The sequence below is a fragment of the Panthera tigris genome, chromosome B4 (genome assembly GCF_018350195.1).
Source record: "Panthera tigris isolate Pti1 chromosome B4, P.tigris_Pti1_mat1.1, whole genome shotgun sequence".
NCBI lineage: Eukaryota > Metazoa > Chordata > Mammalia > Carnivora > Felidae > Panthera > Panthera tigris.
In genome coordinates, this window is record NC_056666.1 from 120,067,498 (window position 1) to 120,084,824 (window position 17,327).

Here is a 17,327-nt window from a genome sequence, read left to right on the forward strand (position 1 = left end):
CGGAGGCGGAGGCGGAGGCGGCGGCGGCGGCGGCAGCGGCGGTGGCGGCGGAGGCGGGCGCCCGAGCGCAGCGCACCCTGGAGGGCCACCGAGGGCGAGCCCGGCCACCTGGCGGCGCAGTTGGATCCCAGCTTCTGCAGCGGGTGCTGCGCCTACTGGCCCCAAACAAACAAAACCGAAACCTTACTAGGAAGTCTATCAAGAGGGTGTTTACTTTAGATTTTGGAAACGGGTGCAGTCTCTGTGGCAGCAGGTTGAGCGCCATCTCCAGGATGCGTTGGAACTGGTGGAGATTATAGCGGGAATATGGAGACCAAAGACCTGGCTTCTCTCCCACGCTGTCACGTATGACCTACCTTCCCACGAAGGGCTTGACCTCTTTGAGCCTTGACTTCATCTGTGCAACGGTGCTCTTATGAGACTCAAATGAGGTACGGTAGACAAAAGTGTTTAAAATCCTAAAACGTGAGTGAAAGCTGCTCTTAATTACTCTGGCCCATTGATTCCTTCTCTTCTCTCTTTTTAAAAATTTTAAAAATGTTTATTTATATTTGACAGAGACACACAGAGTGTGTGAGCAGGAGGAGGGCAGAGAGAGGGAGACAATCTGAAGTGGGCTCCAGGCTCTGAGCTGTCAGCGCAGAGCGGATGCGTGGCTGAACTCACCAAGGGTGAGATCATGATCTGAGCTGAAGTCTGACACTTAACCAACTGAGCCACCCAGGTGCCCCTTTTCTTTCTTCTCTTACCTGGCTCCTCACTTCTTCTGGGGTGTGCTTGGATGTAGAGTTTGATGGGTTGTAAAATGCTATTCAGCTACTTTCTTTGAACTTGTGGCTTTTTTTTTTTTACTCTTCCCTAAAGTGAGAAATACTTTTGTATTGTGATCTCCCCCTACCCCCATCTCCTGTGAAAAATGTTACAGAAAATACTTAGCCTTATTATTTGTCATAAGCTCAGGTGTTTTTCATTCCATTCATCCCCCAAAAAGTGCTCATCAATATCCATGAAAGTGATGTTATTGCCTACTAATGAGTTACAACTTCTACATTGAACAACATTATTATCTTGAATCCTTCTGAAACAATATAGGGAGTGTAGGAAATTTTTTTTCTGGGGTATGTGTGAGGTCTATTGTACAAAGAAATTATTTCTTTCTGAAGACTGGTTAATAATGTACCTTCAATCCTGTATGATGCCTGTGGCAAGGGGACTGTCTCAAAGCTGGATGCCTCAGAGGGGCTCTATGTTCCCTGAAAGTTTCCAACAGTGTTGAGTCAACAAAGAACTGTGGCAAAGAATCTTGTTTCAGTTGACCATTACCATGTATGGTAATGTATATCAAGCAACTGTATATCTGTATATACAGCAACTGTATATCAAGCAACTGTAAAACTTCAGTGGCATATGATGCTAAGCATTTACTTGTGCATCTGGGATTAGGTGGCTCGGTTGATCTGGGTGGGCCTCATTCAGTGTCTTGAAGGGCTATTGGCTGATCCAGGCTGGCCTGAGCTGGATCAGCTGGATGATTCTGTTCTGCTCCTCAAGTATTTTATCCTCCAGTAGGTTAGCCCTGGAATGCAGTCATGCAAGAGAAAGCTTTGCAGGCAAGCTTATGCTGGCAACATACTTGCTCATATCCCATTGACCAAACCCTGCTAAATGGCTGAGCCCAGTTAAGGATGGGGCAGAATGTCTGTCATTGGGAGGCACTGCAAAGTTACATAGCAAAAGGATGTGGACTTAGGGAAGGGTAAAGAATTAGAGCCAATGACACCATTTATCACAGTTTATCTCACACACATTGTTTCCTTGACTCAAAGGAGGCTTTTTTTCTCAAGTAGGTCTTAGATCTGAGTCCATGGGGCTGAGCTAGCGATATTTGAGAGAGACACCATGCTGTCCTCCTCATACCCTGGTTATTTTGTCCTCCTTTTACCTAAACTTCCTTGTAGAAGCTCCTCCTTTCCAGTGCCACCTTAAGAAAGTAGATGCTTGAAGATTGCATGTTCTGCCAACATGAAATGTGCCTGGGGCTGAGTCCTAGCTGTGGGCATAACTGAGATTAATCTACAATGCACACCACTGTTTTTGCTCATTTTCCCCAGTTCTTCCTAGGAAGATATTTATGCTATTGTATTATGGTATTTTGAGCTGATTTATGAAATTAGATATCTCAATGAGAGATTCTAATGAGTAAAGCTGCCAATAGTGTATGTTGAAATACTGTCTTTTGTCTCCAATTTTTCCTGAGACTTCATTCTGAATTTCTTGCTGTCTACTGGACATCTTTACCTTCATGTTTCCACAAACACCTGTCTAAACCACTTCCTGTTTCAACAAAATTCATCACTCTCCATCCTGTTTCTCAAAGAGTAAAAAGTCCTCTTTAACCCCTCATTTACAGTCATGATCTGCCAGTTGTTCTTTCATGAATAATAATGCAGGCATCATTATTCAATCAGACACAGTATTGTTCTTGGATCACTTATGGACCAGGTTCCCTGTTAAGCACCAGGGATGTAGGAGTCACTAAAGACAGGACTCCTCTTTGAAGCACAGCATCAGTCCAGGGAGGTGAATTGTCAACACATAGTCCATGATCTGACATAGCACTATGAACAAAACTTCTTCCATTCTTTCCCATATTGTTCATTAATTAATTCTTGCTCATTCTGCCTCAGAAATGTACCTCAAATCTACCCTTTTCTCTTCACTCTTGTCACTTTCCTTGCCATGGATTGAAGCTCTCTCTTGACTGGGACAGTAGCCTCCTGGATGGCCTCCTGGCCTTGACTCTCTTCTCAATCTGTTCTCTTTCCCCAGCTACTGGTTATCATTGGCTAAAACATTGATCCCAACATTCCATTACTTGACTTGAAAACCATCAGTGGATTTGGTATTTCTTTTTTTTTTTTTTTTTTTAATTTTTTTTAACGTTTATTTATTTTTGAGACAGAGACAGAGCATGAATGGGGGAGGGTCAGAGAGAGAGAGGGAGACACAGAATCTGAAACAGGCTCCAGGCTCTGAGCTGTCAGCACAGAGCCTGACGCGGGGCTTGAACTCACGAACCGCGAGATCATGACCTGAGCCGAAGTCGGACGCTTAACCGACTGAGCCACCCAGGCGCCCCAGATTTGGTATTTCTACAGTAAGTGGAACATGGAATTATCATATAACCCAGCAATTCCACTCCTAGGTACATATCCAAAATTGAAAACTGGTGTTCAAACAAAAACTTGTACACCAATGCTCATAGCAAAATATTCACAACAGCCAAAAGGTGTAAACAGTCCAAATATCAATTTACTGATGGATAAGCAAAATATGGTATACTCATACAATGGAACATTATTCAGCCATAAAAAATAATTAAGTACTGATATATGCTACAACATAGATGAGCCTTGAAAACATTGTGCTAAAAACAAAAGAAGCTGAACACAAGAGGCCATATATTTTATGATGCCATTTATGTGAAATATTCAGAATAGGCAAATATATAGGGACAAAAAGACGATTAGTGGTTGTCAGGGACTGCGGGGAAGGGGAAAATGAGGAGTGATTCCTTAATGTATATAGGGTTTCCTTTTGGAAGGCTGAGAGTTCTGGAACTGGATAGTATGGTTGCACAAAATTATGAATATACTAAATGTTTCTAATGATAAATTTATTGTAACAATAAATTTAAAAAATGCAAAGTATCGACGGTCAGGGACCACCGATAATTTGAGTCTGAACTTTAGAGTATGGGGTTTAAGACTCTCATGCTCTTGCCTGGCCTATCTTCTTGGCTGTGTTGCCGCCAAAGATCCTGTGTTCCAGCCCTGCTGGTGTACTGTAAGGTCTTCCCGCCTTTTTATGCTGAACTCTTACCTGGAGTGCCCTGTTCTTCCTTCTTTTCTCCCTGATAAAATTTAAAATCTGGATCAAATACCACTTCTCTGTGAGGGCTACCCCATGCTCCTTCCTCTATTTTCCCATAGTGCCCTATTCAGACAGTTAACCACAGTGACTTCTAGTTGAGTGTATATCCTCACCCTGAGCCATGCATGAGGGGAAAATGTCTGATTTGAATCCCTATGCCTTGGACAGTAAGAGATACATAATTGTCGATCAGTATTTGTCAAATTAAATGGTTTGGTTATTAAAGTCTTAGTTCTGTCCTTAAGCTAAGGCTGTATCCCTAATCCTTAATTTAAAACTCTTTATAACAATCATAATACTTGGATTACAAGCGTCCTTGATCATCTTCATCTAATTACAATTAATAGACCTAACCTTAAATTTCTTCCCAGTTTATTGGCACCTGCTCAACACAATGATTTGTTTTCTTGGCTGTTTGAACGCTCACTTTGCTCTTGCCTGCTCTCAAATTTGCTGATTTTGCAGCTGATGTACCTCCCTTCCCTATGCAGAGAAGTCTTTTGAAACCTTAACATTTAACCATTTTCCCCTTTCTGGGGAAAGTGTGACAGAGGACAAATCTTTTATTATTTTAATCTATAACTCTTTTATCAGAGGATCATTTGGTCCTAGAATGGCAGTTTGCTAAGAGGAGTCTGAGTGGCACAGCATGAAAAGAAATAGGGTAGTTTTCCCCACTTAATCCCAAGTCAGGGTTTCAAGTGTCATTAGTACTACTGTTACCATTTTATGAAGCCTTAGATACCATTTCCTTACTAAATAAAATGCAACCACAAAGATTCGAAAGTTCCATCTAAGTGATTTTGGGTATTTTACATTATCCATCTGTACTGCTAGCTTTTCTCTCCCAGTTTTATTGGGATATAATTGATGTATAACATTGCATTAGTTTAAGGTGTATGACATAAGAATTTGTTACATGTATTCTGTAGATTGCCTTTTCATTTTGTTGATGGCTTTCTTTGTGCAGAAGCTTTTAATTTGATGTAGTCCCACTTGTTTTTGCTTTTGTTGTCTTTGCAAATCCAGAAACCCAAAACAGTCATTGTCAAGACTGTTCAGGACCTTACCACCCCTCATGGTTTTTTTTTTCAAGAAATGTTATGGTTTGTACTCATAGCTTTGAATTTTCAACATAGTAAAGGCTATTGTAGCTAATCCTTTTGAGTTGAAGATTCAGGATGAAACTGAAGGTGTCACTTTAATTTGTGCAAGAAAATTATTTTATAATGTGGTTTAGTGATGGAATAGGAATTGACCAGGAGGCCCAAAACTTAACAAGGGGGCAGGAGAGCAGTTAGGTGATACCTCTTTTCACTCCACCCAACATTTGATTTCTTTTTTTTAAGTCTGTCTTGCATCTTGAGGGGAAAAAAATCGCTGTGTAAATTCAGTTGTACTACTTAGAAATATTTTCACCATTTGACTAAAACAGAATAGTAGCCAAAAAAAAAAAATCTGAATTTTCAATTTGGTCTTACTTACCTGGTCTGGATATTTAAAAATAAAGTAGGGATGATGATAATACCATCATCATTGTGTTTTTGTAAGGATTCAGAAAGTCAATCAACTTGAAGGTTCTTAGAAAGGGCTGGCACCTAATTACTGCTATTTTCATGACCATAACTCTGGTGCTTAATTCATCTAATAATTATTGAGCATCCCCTATGCGCCTGCCATTGTGTCAAGTAAAATGAAAATGTAGGGTCCCTGACCCCTCTGAAGCTTCTAGAAGAGACCATTATTACATAAATTGTTATGATTCATTGGAATACACTCCTCTCTCATCACCTCCTTCCCTCACACCCCTTCTTTGTTTCGTGGCTGCTCTTTATAATACTGGGTTCTGTCCCTTTGGCCTTTTCAGGTACTTTACTTTCTTAGTTCCCCTTCTTTACAGTGAGAATATACATTCATTCATTATACATCTTATAAACAAAGACAAAACTCAATTCTCAATCTATAACAAAAATAAATTTAAAAAACCCAACAAAATAAGCAAAACTGAACTCAAAACTTGAATCCCCTCTAGCTACTGCCCAGTGTCCCAGCCAAACTTCATCCAAGAGAAAATAGAACTCCTTCTCCTCCCTCCCCTTTCTTTTTTAACCTCTTATTACTTAACTCTGTACCTGTCATCTCCCCTTACCCCTGCATGGGATATATTCTCAGGTCGTCAGTGACCACCTAATTGTTAAACCCAGTAGATACTTTCCCATACTTATCTTTCCTCCTCTCTCTGTGGGATATTTCAACTCTTGGGAGATCTCCTCCTTAAAGCTCATTAGCCATGAGTTCTGTTCTACTTCTCTGTCCATCACTAGACCTTCTCCTCTGTATGTCCCTTAAAAGACAGTCTACACCAAGAGTCTGCCCTTTGCCTCCTTTTTTGCTCCATTTGCCCTTCCTGGTCTGTAGCCACAATTCCTATTTCATCTGAAGTCTGTATTTTAGGCTCAAATCTCTCACCTGACCCTTTCTGACTTCTTTCTTGACACATCCATATAGATGTCACACAGCACCATAACTCAGGTTAACCAAAAACCATCTTTTTGCCCCAAATTCTTATCCATCCTTTCTGTATTTTCTATCTTGTTGAATGCTCTCAGTTGTCTAAGCCAGAAAACTAGACTAATCCTAGGTTCTTTGCTCTGTCCTGTTACCCACATTCAGGTGGTAAGTCTTGCTGAGTCTGTCTCCTCCTCATCCCCACTCTCCCTGCCTGGGCCCAAACCTTGTTACCTTTGTCTGGACCATATTTAGTCCCTGGTCTTCCTTGGAGTCTCTCCAGTCCATTCTCACATAGCTGTTGCCTTAATCTTTCTAAAGTGCAGATTTTGGTTATATCACTCCATTTGTAACTTTTGTGGTTCCCAGTCATCTAGAGAATAAAGTTCAATCTCTTTAACCCTTCATGATTGGGCCTCTGCCTGTCTGTTTTCAATCTTATCTCTGATTACTCCTATACTCTTCTTTCCCTGGTTTAGCTATGAAGGTAAGCCTGATTGTGAGGGCCTTGAGTGTGGTATGCCAAGAACCTTGAGCTTATGGAGGATGGGATCACTGCAAACTTTGCATGTGAGGAAGGTGAATTTCAGAATTGAAAGAAGCCATTGAAGACCACCGAGTCTACTCCATTAATTCCTGATAAGTAGATGTCTATTCTCTGAACACAGATCACTAACCTGCCCCCTGTTCTTTGTTCTCATTTATGAAATGGGAACAGTACCAGCTTTTATACAAGCATATTGTGAAGTTGAAAATTACCGTAAATTCATCAAAGAGGACCATCTCACCTTTCTCTTCCATTCCTTTTTCTTTATGGTTTATGCCACACTTTTTCCTTCCCTGTGTGTCTTTATCCATCTAGGATCTTACTTTTTTTGCTCTTTTGCACTGTCCATGTACTTCAATCAGTGCATATCTATTTTCCACTCCCTCAAGGACTATGGATTTTCGTATAAAGGAAAATAACAAAACACCCAAGAGTCCTCAGATCACATTATACCTGGGAATGTCCTAGATGAGGCTTTTATGGATCTGAGATTGATGGTTGAGGGCCTTGCCTTGGACCCTTCCTTTTTCAGCCTGGAGTTCATCTGCTCTGAAATTCTATGTCCCAGAACTTCTCTGTTTGTGGAAAGACCCTGGCCCCAGAGTCACTTGCCCTTGTTCCTGGCTCATTCAGGATTAGAGGCAGGTTGACATTGAACTGTACTTGGAGGTGAGTTGTTAGTGCAGATGGTGACCTCAGAGTGCGATACTTGCCATGTGGTCAGTGTCTGAGAGCAGATGGGCCCTTCTTTACCAGCTGACACTTGAGTCCTCCTCAAAGGCACACCATACAAGTGGAGCGAGTGGGTCTGGAGATGGCAAGACAAGGAGGAAGATGCCAGCATTCTAACAGTCCTATCTGGAGAGAGCTATAGGGTATGTGCCCTTAGGGGCAGGTCAAGAATTTGTTTCCTCACAGATAAGTTACTCTTGTAATTTTGTGACTCATGACAGCTACCACTTCTATCCCTGTAAGTAGTTCACCACGTGCTTTCACATGCATGCTCTTTTTTGATGTTCACATTGACACTGTAAGGCATATATTAGTTTCCTAGAATTGCTGCAACAAATTGCCACAAACTTAATGGCATAAAATAACAGAAATTTGTTCTCTCACAATTCTGGAGGCCGGAAAATTGAAATCAATATATCAGTAGGACTGGACTCTGTCCAGAAACTCTAGGGAAGAACTTTTCTTTCCTCTTCCAGCTTCTGGTGACTCCCCTTTGTTTGTGACAGCATTACTCCAGTCTCTGGCTGCAAATGACCTTCTCTGGGTGTGTCTTCCCCTTCCCCATCTCTTATAAGGACAGCTGTCATTGGATTTAGGGTCCATTCTAATCCAGGATGAGTTCATCTCAAGATCCTTACCCTCATCATATCTGCAAAGACCTTTATTCCAAGTAAGGTCACATTCTGAGGTTCTAGGTAAACGTATATTTTAGGGGGCACTATTCAACTTACTATAATTAGATATTAGTATACTCTCTTGAGGATGGGGAAACTTAAAGAGGGTGTTTTTTAAAAATTTTCTTTAATGTTCACTTATTTTTGAGAGAGAGACAGAGCATGAGCAGGTGAAGGGCAGAGAGAGACAACAGAATCTGAAGCAGGCTCCAGGCTCTGAGCTATCAGCACTGAGCCCGAAGTGGGGCTTGGACCTACGTACTGTGATATCATGACCTGAATTGAAGTTGCATGCTTAACCAATTGAGCCACCCAGGCACCTCTTAACGAGGGTGTTTTTGCTCAGAGACATTGGAGCATGTTAAGTCTTTGGACAACAGATCTCTTCTTTCCACTGGGTCTTACTAGTCCTCAGTCTCTCCAAACGTGGGCATCTGTATGCAGTGGGGGTACTGCTTTCATTCTATGTATTTGAGAACCTACTGCCCGCTTTGTGAAATGCATATATCTTTGTCAAATTAAGAACAGACTAATTTAAGAGCTTTTTAAAATTTGGCTGAGACCAGAATGAGGAGAGAATGAGTTCATAATGGATTCCTCTGTCTTGGCTCAGTTGTTTTTCTCCCCTGCTTCTTCTCTTTCCCACATCTTTTAGGGCTACCAGGAGGGGCTGGGCAGAGCCTACCTAAGGTTTGTGGTCAGTGTGGCTGAGCTGACTCGATGAGGACATGTGACCACTTCACTGTGGCTAGGGTTTTTTTTCTTTTGTCCCTGGACAAAAGGCACTTACATTTCATACCTGACGCTTGAAAGGAAATGTAAATATAAACAATGTTTTCTGTCTCTCTGTACATTTCTTAGGAGGGCCAGATGAAACTGTGATGGAGGTCAAAGTTGTGATGTGCTTTTCTTGAGCTCATTTGCCCAGGGACCACCCCAGCATCCTGCCGTTTTTCAGGACCTCTCTCATGGGACACTGCCCCATATTCCCAAAGTGTTCCCTTTTCTGCCCCCTTATGAAGACTTTGTGGTCCCATGTGCCATTTCTTCAAGGATTTTTGTCTTGCTTTTATTTAAATACTTTATTATGAAATATTCCAGATATGAGAAAATGCATTAAAATATGAAACACACCTGCCACTTATCTGAAGACCTCAATATTGCTGCTACATTTGAAGCCCTCATGTTCCTTTCCTTTCTTCCCAGAAGCAACCGCTATTCTGAATTTGGGGTTTGTCATTGCCATGTATTTCTTTATACTGTTCTGCCATTGCCTCTGTCCCTACGTGACACAAAATCTTGTTCCCAAGGGAATGCAGAGTTTCTTTGGGCTTTGAAGAAGGCCATTGGTGATGTTTAGGTGGGAGATAAGTTGCTAATATTTATTTGGTACCTATTGTGTACCAGGTTCTGTGTCAGGTGTCTTCCATGCACTCATGACACTGACCACATTGACGTCAGCCATCAGCATTTGGAGTTGTTCTCCTTATTTTGCAGCCATGGACACCAGGAACCGAGATGGGAAGTAGTTGCCTGTCCAAGTCTAACCGCTAATACCTACCTGATGGCACCATGTTTTCCCTCAAATTGCTGCTCCTCTCTTAATACAGGGTGCTAGTTGGGAGCCTGGCTGTGTGACTCTGAATGAGTTTCCTGACCTCTCTGGTCTTTCTTCCTTTCTAAACAGATGGCTCCTGTGCCCCCTCCAGCCCTGGTACAGGAGCAACTCCTGGTGCACCCAGCATGATTCATCCTCGGTTCGTGGGTTTCAGTGCTTTATTTTAGTCATGTGGGCTTTTGTGAATTGGCCTTGAATTTTACCATGACTTATAATAACCCCACTTCTTCCATTCATTCACCAGTCTACCCCACATTTATTGAGCATGGGCCAGGATTGGTGTTTCACCCTGACCATATGAGAGGCATACATACTCTTTAGTCACACGGCAAGCTTCCTTTCTGAGTTCTAAACAAAAGGCCTAGTAACTACCTCTTTCCTAAACTGAGGACCACCTGTTAACATCTCAAGGAGAAAACACAGGGCGGGGACCATATTTGGGTAAGAGTGGCCTCTAAGGAGACCTAATATGTTTAGCTGTAGACTACTTCTAAACTATGGAAGGCCACCTGATACTCATGGACAGCTGGGCTAATTACCAGGTGACCATTTTTGTTCATATGCTTCCTCAGTGCATCGTTCAATCAAGCATGTGTTCTGGAAGTAATAGTGCTGGTAATATATAAAGTGAAAGTTAATAATATTGGTCACACCCTTATTGAGGATGACAAGAGGTGAGTCCAGCAGCCATGGTGATTATAGGTGAGTTAATGGTATTGCTTGCTTGATTATATGGTCATTCTAGCTATTAGGATTTACAAGGAGAAAGCTGCCTGAGAAAGACATCAGTTAAAGTGAGTAAAAATGTCGAATCGCTTTATTTACTTAGATGTACTGAGAAGGAATGAAAATGTGGCAAAACCTTGTTTTTCTAACAATGGAAGGAATGAAACATTTTATTGATATCCTGGATGAAACCGCAAAGTAGACTCTGGAGGGGGACTGCTAGGTTTGGATTTTGAGTCAGGCTCTAAGTTTCTAAATATCAGTTCTACAACAGATTTGCCAGAGGATCTTACATCTAAGTTCTGGTCTGATAATGCTGCACTGAATTGCATATTACGCTGCCCAGGAATACCATTTTTATGCTGGAATTTTGAGTTAATTAATATAATAAAGTTGTTTAACAAAATAGTAGGAAGAGGTATTCAGGTAAGATTTGAGGAATTCCAGAACCTATGCTGCTTGAGACCAGGTGGAATCACAGCAATGGAAGATGAGTCTTAGTACACACAGTGCTCACCTAAGAGTCTTCCCGGGGGCTCCTGGGTGGCTCAGTCAGTTAAGCGTTCAACTCTTGGTTTTGGTTCAGGTCACAATCTCAGTTTGTGAGTTCCAGCCCTGCATCAGGGTTTGCACTGACAGTGTGGAGCCTGCTTGGGATTCTCTCTCTCCCTCCCTCTCCCTTCCTCTCTGCCCCTCCCTTGCTCAATCTCTCTGTCTCTCTCAAAATAAATAAATAACTAAATAACTAACTAACTAAATAAATAAGAGCCTTTCTCTCCACTAGCTCAGCAGAAAATAAGGTCAAAACCAACCAGAGGGAAAAGAGACAAGTTCTTAATGCTTTGTAATACACATATTTCACATGGTGGGTGGAATGAAGGTTATGGAGATGACAGATTCTTTGAAACCCATGGAAAATGTTAGGACTCTGACCTTGTACATTTTACATTTATTTCAGCTCTCATCATGCTGCATTTTAACTTACGGGCTTACATATCCATCCCTCTCCTGGGTCTTGCAGTGCCCCTCAATCAGGAACTTCATTTTATTCCTGTATTTTCAGTACATTTTTTAAAACGTTTGTTATCTTAGAGCAAGCACACACACACGGGCATGTGCAAGCAGGGGAGGGGCAGAGAGAGGAGGACAAAGGATCCGAAGTCTTGATGCGGGGCTTGGACTCACAAACCGTGAGATCATGACCTGAGCTCAAGTTGGATGCTCAACCAACTGAGCTACCCAGGCGCTCCATTTTCCATGTATTTTTTTTTAAATTTTTTTTTCAACGTTTTTAATTTATTTTTGGGACAGAGAGAGACAGAGCATGAACGGGGGAGGGGCAGAGAGAGAGAGGGAGACACAGAATCGGAAACAGGCTCCAGGCTCCGAGCCATCAGCCCAGAGCCTGACGCAGGGCTCGAACTCATGGACCGCGAGATCGTGACCTGGCTGAAGTCGGACGCTTAACCGACTGCACCACCCAGGCGCCCCTTTCCATGTATTTTTAACGCAGGGCCTGGGCATCATAGATCCTCAATGCATTCATTGAATCAAATTACTTTGTTTGGTTTGTTACAGCTTTGAGTAGTAAATGCTGTACTTTTAAGTTAGTTTTTACTAGTATCTTTGAATGACAGGAGATAGATGTTTCTGTAACTTGAAATTCTGTAGTTTCCCTCAATTTTTAGTTTCCCCACACTGAGTTCACATTATGTTTAGATGTTTCAGGGGGAGTGGGTGGGAGTAGCATTAATTTTGATGGCACAACTCTGTTTTTATAAAATCTCAGACTTTGACTCTTAAGTAATTAGCACATATTAAAAATGTTGTGTTCTGAATCTCTGTGCTTATGATGGCATCTAATGTGTGAGGAACCATTTGTTTAGGTAGCTATTTACAATGTGACAAATAGCTTCTCTGTTGAAACCAACAACCAACCAAAATACAAGATAGAGAAACCTATTCATACAGTCATTTTTAAACCCACAGAACATCCATGCTTTCTCACAGAACTTCTGAAATCAATTTTCTTGGCTGGCATTCATTTAATAACAAAACTATGCTTCCTTATCAATCTCACCTTTCTCATCAAAGATGCAAGGATATCCTGAGAAGTATGCAGCTGTGAGTTTTATACAAAGGAAAAATGCTAGTAATCTAGCTGGTTCCTACAATTGATCTGACCTCTTGACAAATAATGCAGAAAGATTAACAGGATATTTATGAAGATAATAAAAATGTAATTGTTACTTTGGTGTTATGCCATAACAATGAGAGTTTCTAGTATGGTCATCCCACCAGGATGGAAGAAGACACCCTGGGATTTCATTCTTGCCTCTGCCCTTTTCAGCTATTGTCCTCTGGGCAACTCTCTTAGCATCTCTGAGCCTAGTTTCCCAATTTGTGATGTGAGGCTCCTAGAAATTTATATACAGTGTTATTGTGGTGTTCAAAGGAATATGGGAAATCTTGGTATGAACTCTAAAGGGATATACAAATACAAGGAATTATCATAGAAGGGCAGGCCATCTGGATTGTGGATTACTCCTAGGAAATCTTTGTTCTGTGGAATAAAGTACAAGTACATTCTAGAATGATACATTCTAATTCCCATGTCTAATAGAACCTCTTTGTTTCCCACCCCATAGTGCTATGATAGGGCTCCATTAAATTTGTTGAACTTACATACCATGAAAGCCATCTCTTGTGAAGCCTTCTGAGCCAGAGACAGAAGTATAATGGCTATAGGATATTGGCTTAACATATTATTTCCAGGAGTAAAATGAACTTAGAATTTTATTGACTACTATTTTTATAGATTTTTTTTTCTCAGCCAAATTATCCAAAATTTTAGGAGCTGGTATTTACATATTTTAAGTAATTCAGTTTCTTACATAGATAGTAATAAAAACACATGTTATATTACTTTTAGAATTTGTAAAATGTTTATCTCCCTGAGTAAATATAGAGATGGTTATATGATGCACCATGTTTCCCCTTTTTGCTTTGACTACCAGAAAACTCAAAGCTCAGCTTTCAGTTATAGTGAATATTCTGGCCAAAGTCAGTTTTGTTTAAGAGGGCTCACCTTAGGGGAGCCTGAGTGGCTCAGTCGGTTGAGCATCCGACTTGGGTTCAAGGCATGATCTCATGGGTTCATCAATTCAAGCCCTGCATTGGATTGGGCTTGCTGCTGTCAGTGGGGAGTCTGCTTCAGATCCTCTGTACTCCTCTCTCTCTATGCCCCTCCTCTGCTCACACTCTATCAAAAATAAATATTAAAAAAAGGGCTCTCCTTAGACTATTGGCATCAGAATCACCTGGAGTGCTGTTCATATGGATCCTGGAACTCACCTACCAGTGTAGATTTCTTGGACCTTGGGCCTTAATAATCTGTATTTTATACAGAACGCTAGTTATTCTTGGGCATATTAAAGTTTGAAAATTACTGGCTTAAGATTTTAGAATCTTGATTCTTTCACTATATGAGTGAACTTTAAATAGCCATAATTTATATCTTAAAATCACCTATAGCCTTTTCGGAATAGGCAAAGCAGAATAACTAAAAACATTTATGTCCATTTGGAAAAGATGATTCTGGTTGTCTTATAAAGTACTTTCTGCCAGTTCCCTTGTATTCCCTTTCCTTAAGTGTAAGTAAGGTCTTCAGATCTGCTCTTGGGTTGAAAGAGGTGAGAAAGAGGACTTGTGGCCCAGAACTGCGAGCTCCTATCTGACTCCTTTGCCCTGGCAGGAGTGATGGCATAGAGATATAAAAAGGCACTGGAGATCTATAGAGCTCAGAGTTAACAGCGTAAGAGGCTCTGTCTTTGGAAAGAGGGGTGGACGTTGCATTAACTTAACTGTTGCTAGTGCAATACTAAGATCCTTGAGTCAGGGACTTTTTCTGTTTCTTGGGCATAGCGCAGAGCCTGCACTAAGACCATCAGGAGGGGAAGTGGTGCTGATGGGTGTCCAGAATCCAAATAGAGAGAGAGAGAGAGAGCAAGCACTAGAGAATCTTAAGCAGGCTCCACACTCAGTATGGAGCCCAACGTGGGGCTGCATCCCAGGACTCTGGGATCGTGATCTGAGGCCAAAATCAAGAGTCAGATGCTTAACCGACTGAGCCACCCAGGTGGCCCATGGATATGCTTATCTCTAAAAATACACATTTTAGAGCCAAATTTAAGTGATCTTACAATATGATTTACTCTGTAATACTCTCCCCACCGTGGACTCTATTGAAAAGGAATGGGTTAAATTAGAACTAACATTTTGGCCCAAAACCAAATGCTCTTTGGTTTTCTTTAAATATGTGTACTATTCTTTGCTCTCTACCTGACCCCTGTTCTTTCACTCCCAAATCTCTGCATCTCTTTCAGTGTCAAACACAGATGGCATTTGAGGGAGACCATGTGGCATAATGGAGTGACTCTAGGCCAGGAACACCTCAATTCATGGGTGAGAAACCCTCCAGGGGTATTGACATTTTGAGACCTGTGACCAGGACATGCCTCTAATTGATTGTAGATCCCTGGTGGCCACCCCCCTCCCCCACCTTGGAGCCTGATACAGCTGCAGAATTCCAAGGCCATGCCATCAACCAGTTAGGCTGATAAGAAAGAAGAATCCTGGTGGCCATGATGACCAACTTTTCCAGTTCCTCCCAGTCAGAAGTAATCTCTCCTTCTCCTTTAATTCTTTTTTAAAAATATTAATTGTTGAGTAGACCTAAAAATATTTTTGAGGAGATATAAAATATAAAGTGTACATAAGATAAAGGATGACACAGTTTCAAACACCTGTTTATCCACCACAAGGTTTATTTATTTAATTACTTATTTTTTTATTATCATTTTTTTTACGTTGAAAAAACTTAGATTTAGCCAGCTGGACTCAGTTTAGATGATCCCAATTTTGTTGGCAACATCCAAAGCATCATAGTCAGGAGCCAGTCGAACATATGCTTTCTTTTCTTCATCGGACCCGATCAGAGTGTTGACCTTGGCCACTTGGTCAATGTCCTAGAGCTTCTTCACAGCCTGTTTGATCTGGTGCTTGTTGGCCTTCACATACACAATGAACACAAAAGTGTTGTTGTCTTCTATTTTCTTTGTGGCTGACTCGGTAGTCCGGGGAAACTTGATGATGGCATAGTAGTCAAGCTTGTTTCTCCTGGGGGCACTCTTTCGAGGATATCTGGGCTGCCTTCAGAGATGCAGTGTCTTGGGCCATCGGAATGTAGGTGACATGCAGATCTTCCTCTTTTTTTTTTTTTTTTTTTTTATGACTGTGGATGCTTTTCAGCACTGCTTTCTTGGCCTTCAAAGCCTTTGCTTTGGCTTCGGCTTAGGCAGGGGTAGGGGCTTCCTTCTTCGCCTTTGACACCATCTTCGTGAAAGGGCTCCACCACGAGGTTTAAACAAAAGATCATCAATATTGCCTTTCAGTGCTCTTGTGGCCTCTCCCCTATCCTATTTTTTTCTCTCCCCCATATTAAAGGTAACCATTCTCCTAAAATTGGGAATTTTCATATTCTTGATTTATTTTATAGTTTTATTACACATTCATATCCCTAAACTATACATAGTTTAGTTTAAAAAAACTTTTAAAAAGTTGTATTTCTTAAAATTCAAGTATAACTAGCATCAATCATTACACATAGTTTTGTTTTTATTAAATTTTATTTAAACTGGAGCAAACAGTATATTTTTTTTAGACTTTTTCCACCTGAAGGTAAGTTGGAGGAGATTCATCTGTGTTATGGACAGGAGTAGTTCCTTCATATCTGCTCCTGTGTAGTATTCCATTATATTAGTATACCTACTATCTCTATTCCACCATTTACAGACACTTGTGTGATTCCAGTTTGGGGCTATTAAGAATTTTCTGAATTTGCTTTTGTATGTGTTCAGGTGCAGGAGGTTCTCTAGGGATCTACCCAGGAGTGGAATTGCTGGACCATAGGGTATAAACCTGCTCGGTTATATTAAAGACCAAATTGGTTTCCAAATTGGTTTCCAAATTGGTTTCCAAATTGGTTATAGCCATTTACACTTTGACCATCTGTACATAATTTCAACAACTGTGATGATGATGACTGATGGCTAAGTCACACAGTTTACTGCGTGCCTGCACTCATGTCAACTCATTCAATCCCCACAATAGCCCTGCGTGTCCTCATTGCTCCATATCCTTGTCAGCCCCTGAGAGTGTCTGGCTTGTACATTTTGCTGGTCTGGTGGGTGTGAAATGGTACCTTAGTGTGGTTTTTACTTTGTATTTGTGTGGTAACTAATAACATGGAGCATCTCTTCCTAGGTCTGTGGAGTGCCTGTTCAAATCCTTCCCTCATTAAAAAAAATTTTTTTAATGTTTACTTATTTTTGAGAGCGAGAGAGACAGTGCGAGTGGGGAGGGGCAGAGAGAGAGGGAGACACAGAATCCGAAGCAGGCTCCAGGTTCTGAGCTGTCAGCACAGAACCTGACGCGGGGCTCAAACTCATTGACCACAAGATCATGACCTGAGCTGAAGTCAGACACTTAACTGACTGAGCCACCCAGGGCCCCCCTTCTCTCATTCTTA

General features: G+C 41.3%; 1 protein-coding gene and 1 pseudogene across 1 annotated transcript in view; one reads left to right on the top strand and one right to left on the bottom strand.

Annotated features, from left to right (window-relative positions):
* The first annotated feature begins 634 nt into the window (after positions 1–634).
* Positions 635–17,327, top strand: part of ANO4 (anoctamin 4) — a 395,457-nt gene continuing 378,764 nt past the window's right edge. The window contains exon 1 of the mRNA XM_042993008.1: positions 635–671. The gene's annotated coding sequence lies outside the window, so the exon portion shown is untranslated. The remainder of the gene's footprint in view (positions 672–17,327) is intronic.
* LOC102968484 lies at positions 5,061–16,132 on the bottom strand (annotated as a pseudogene).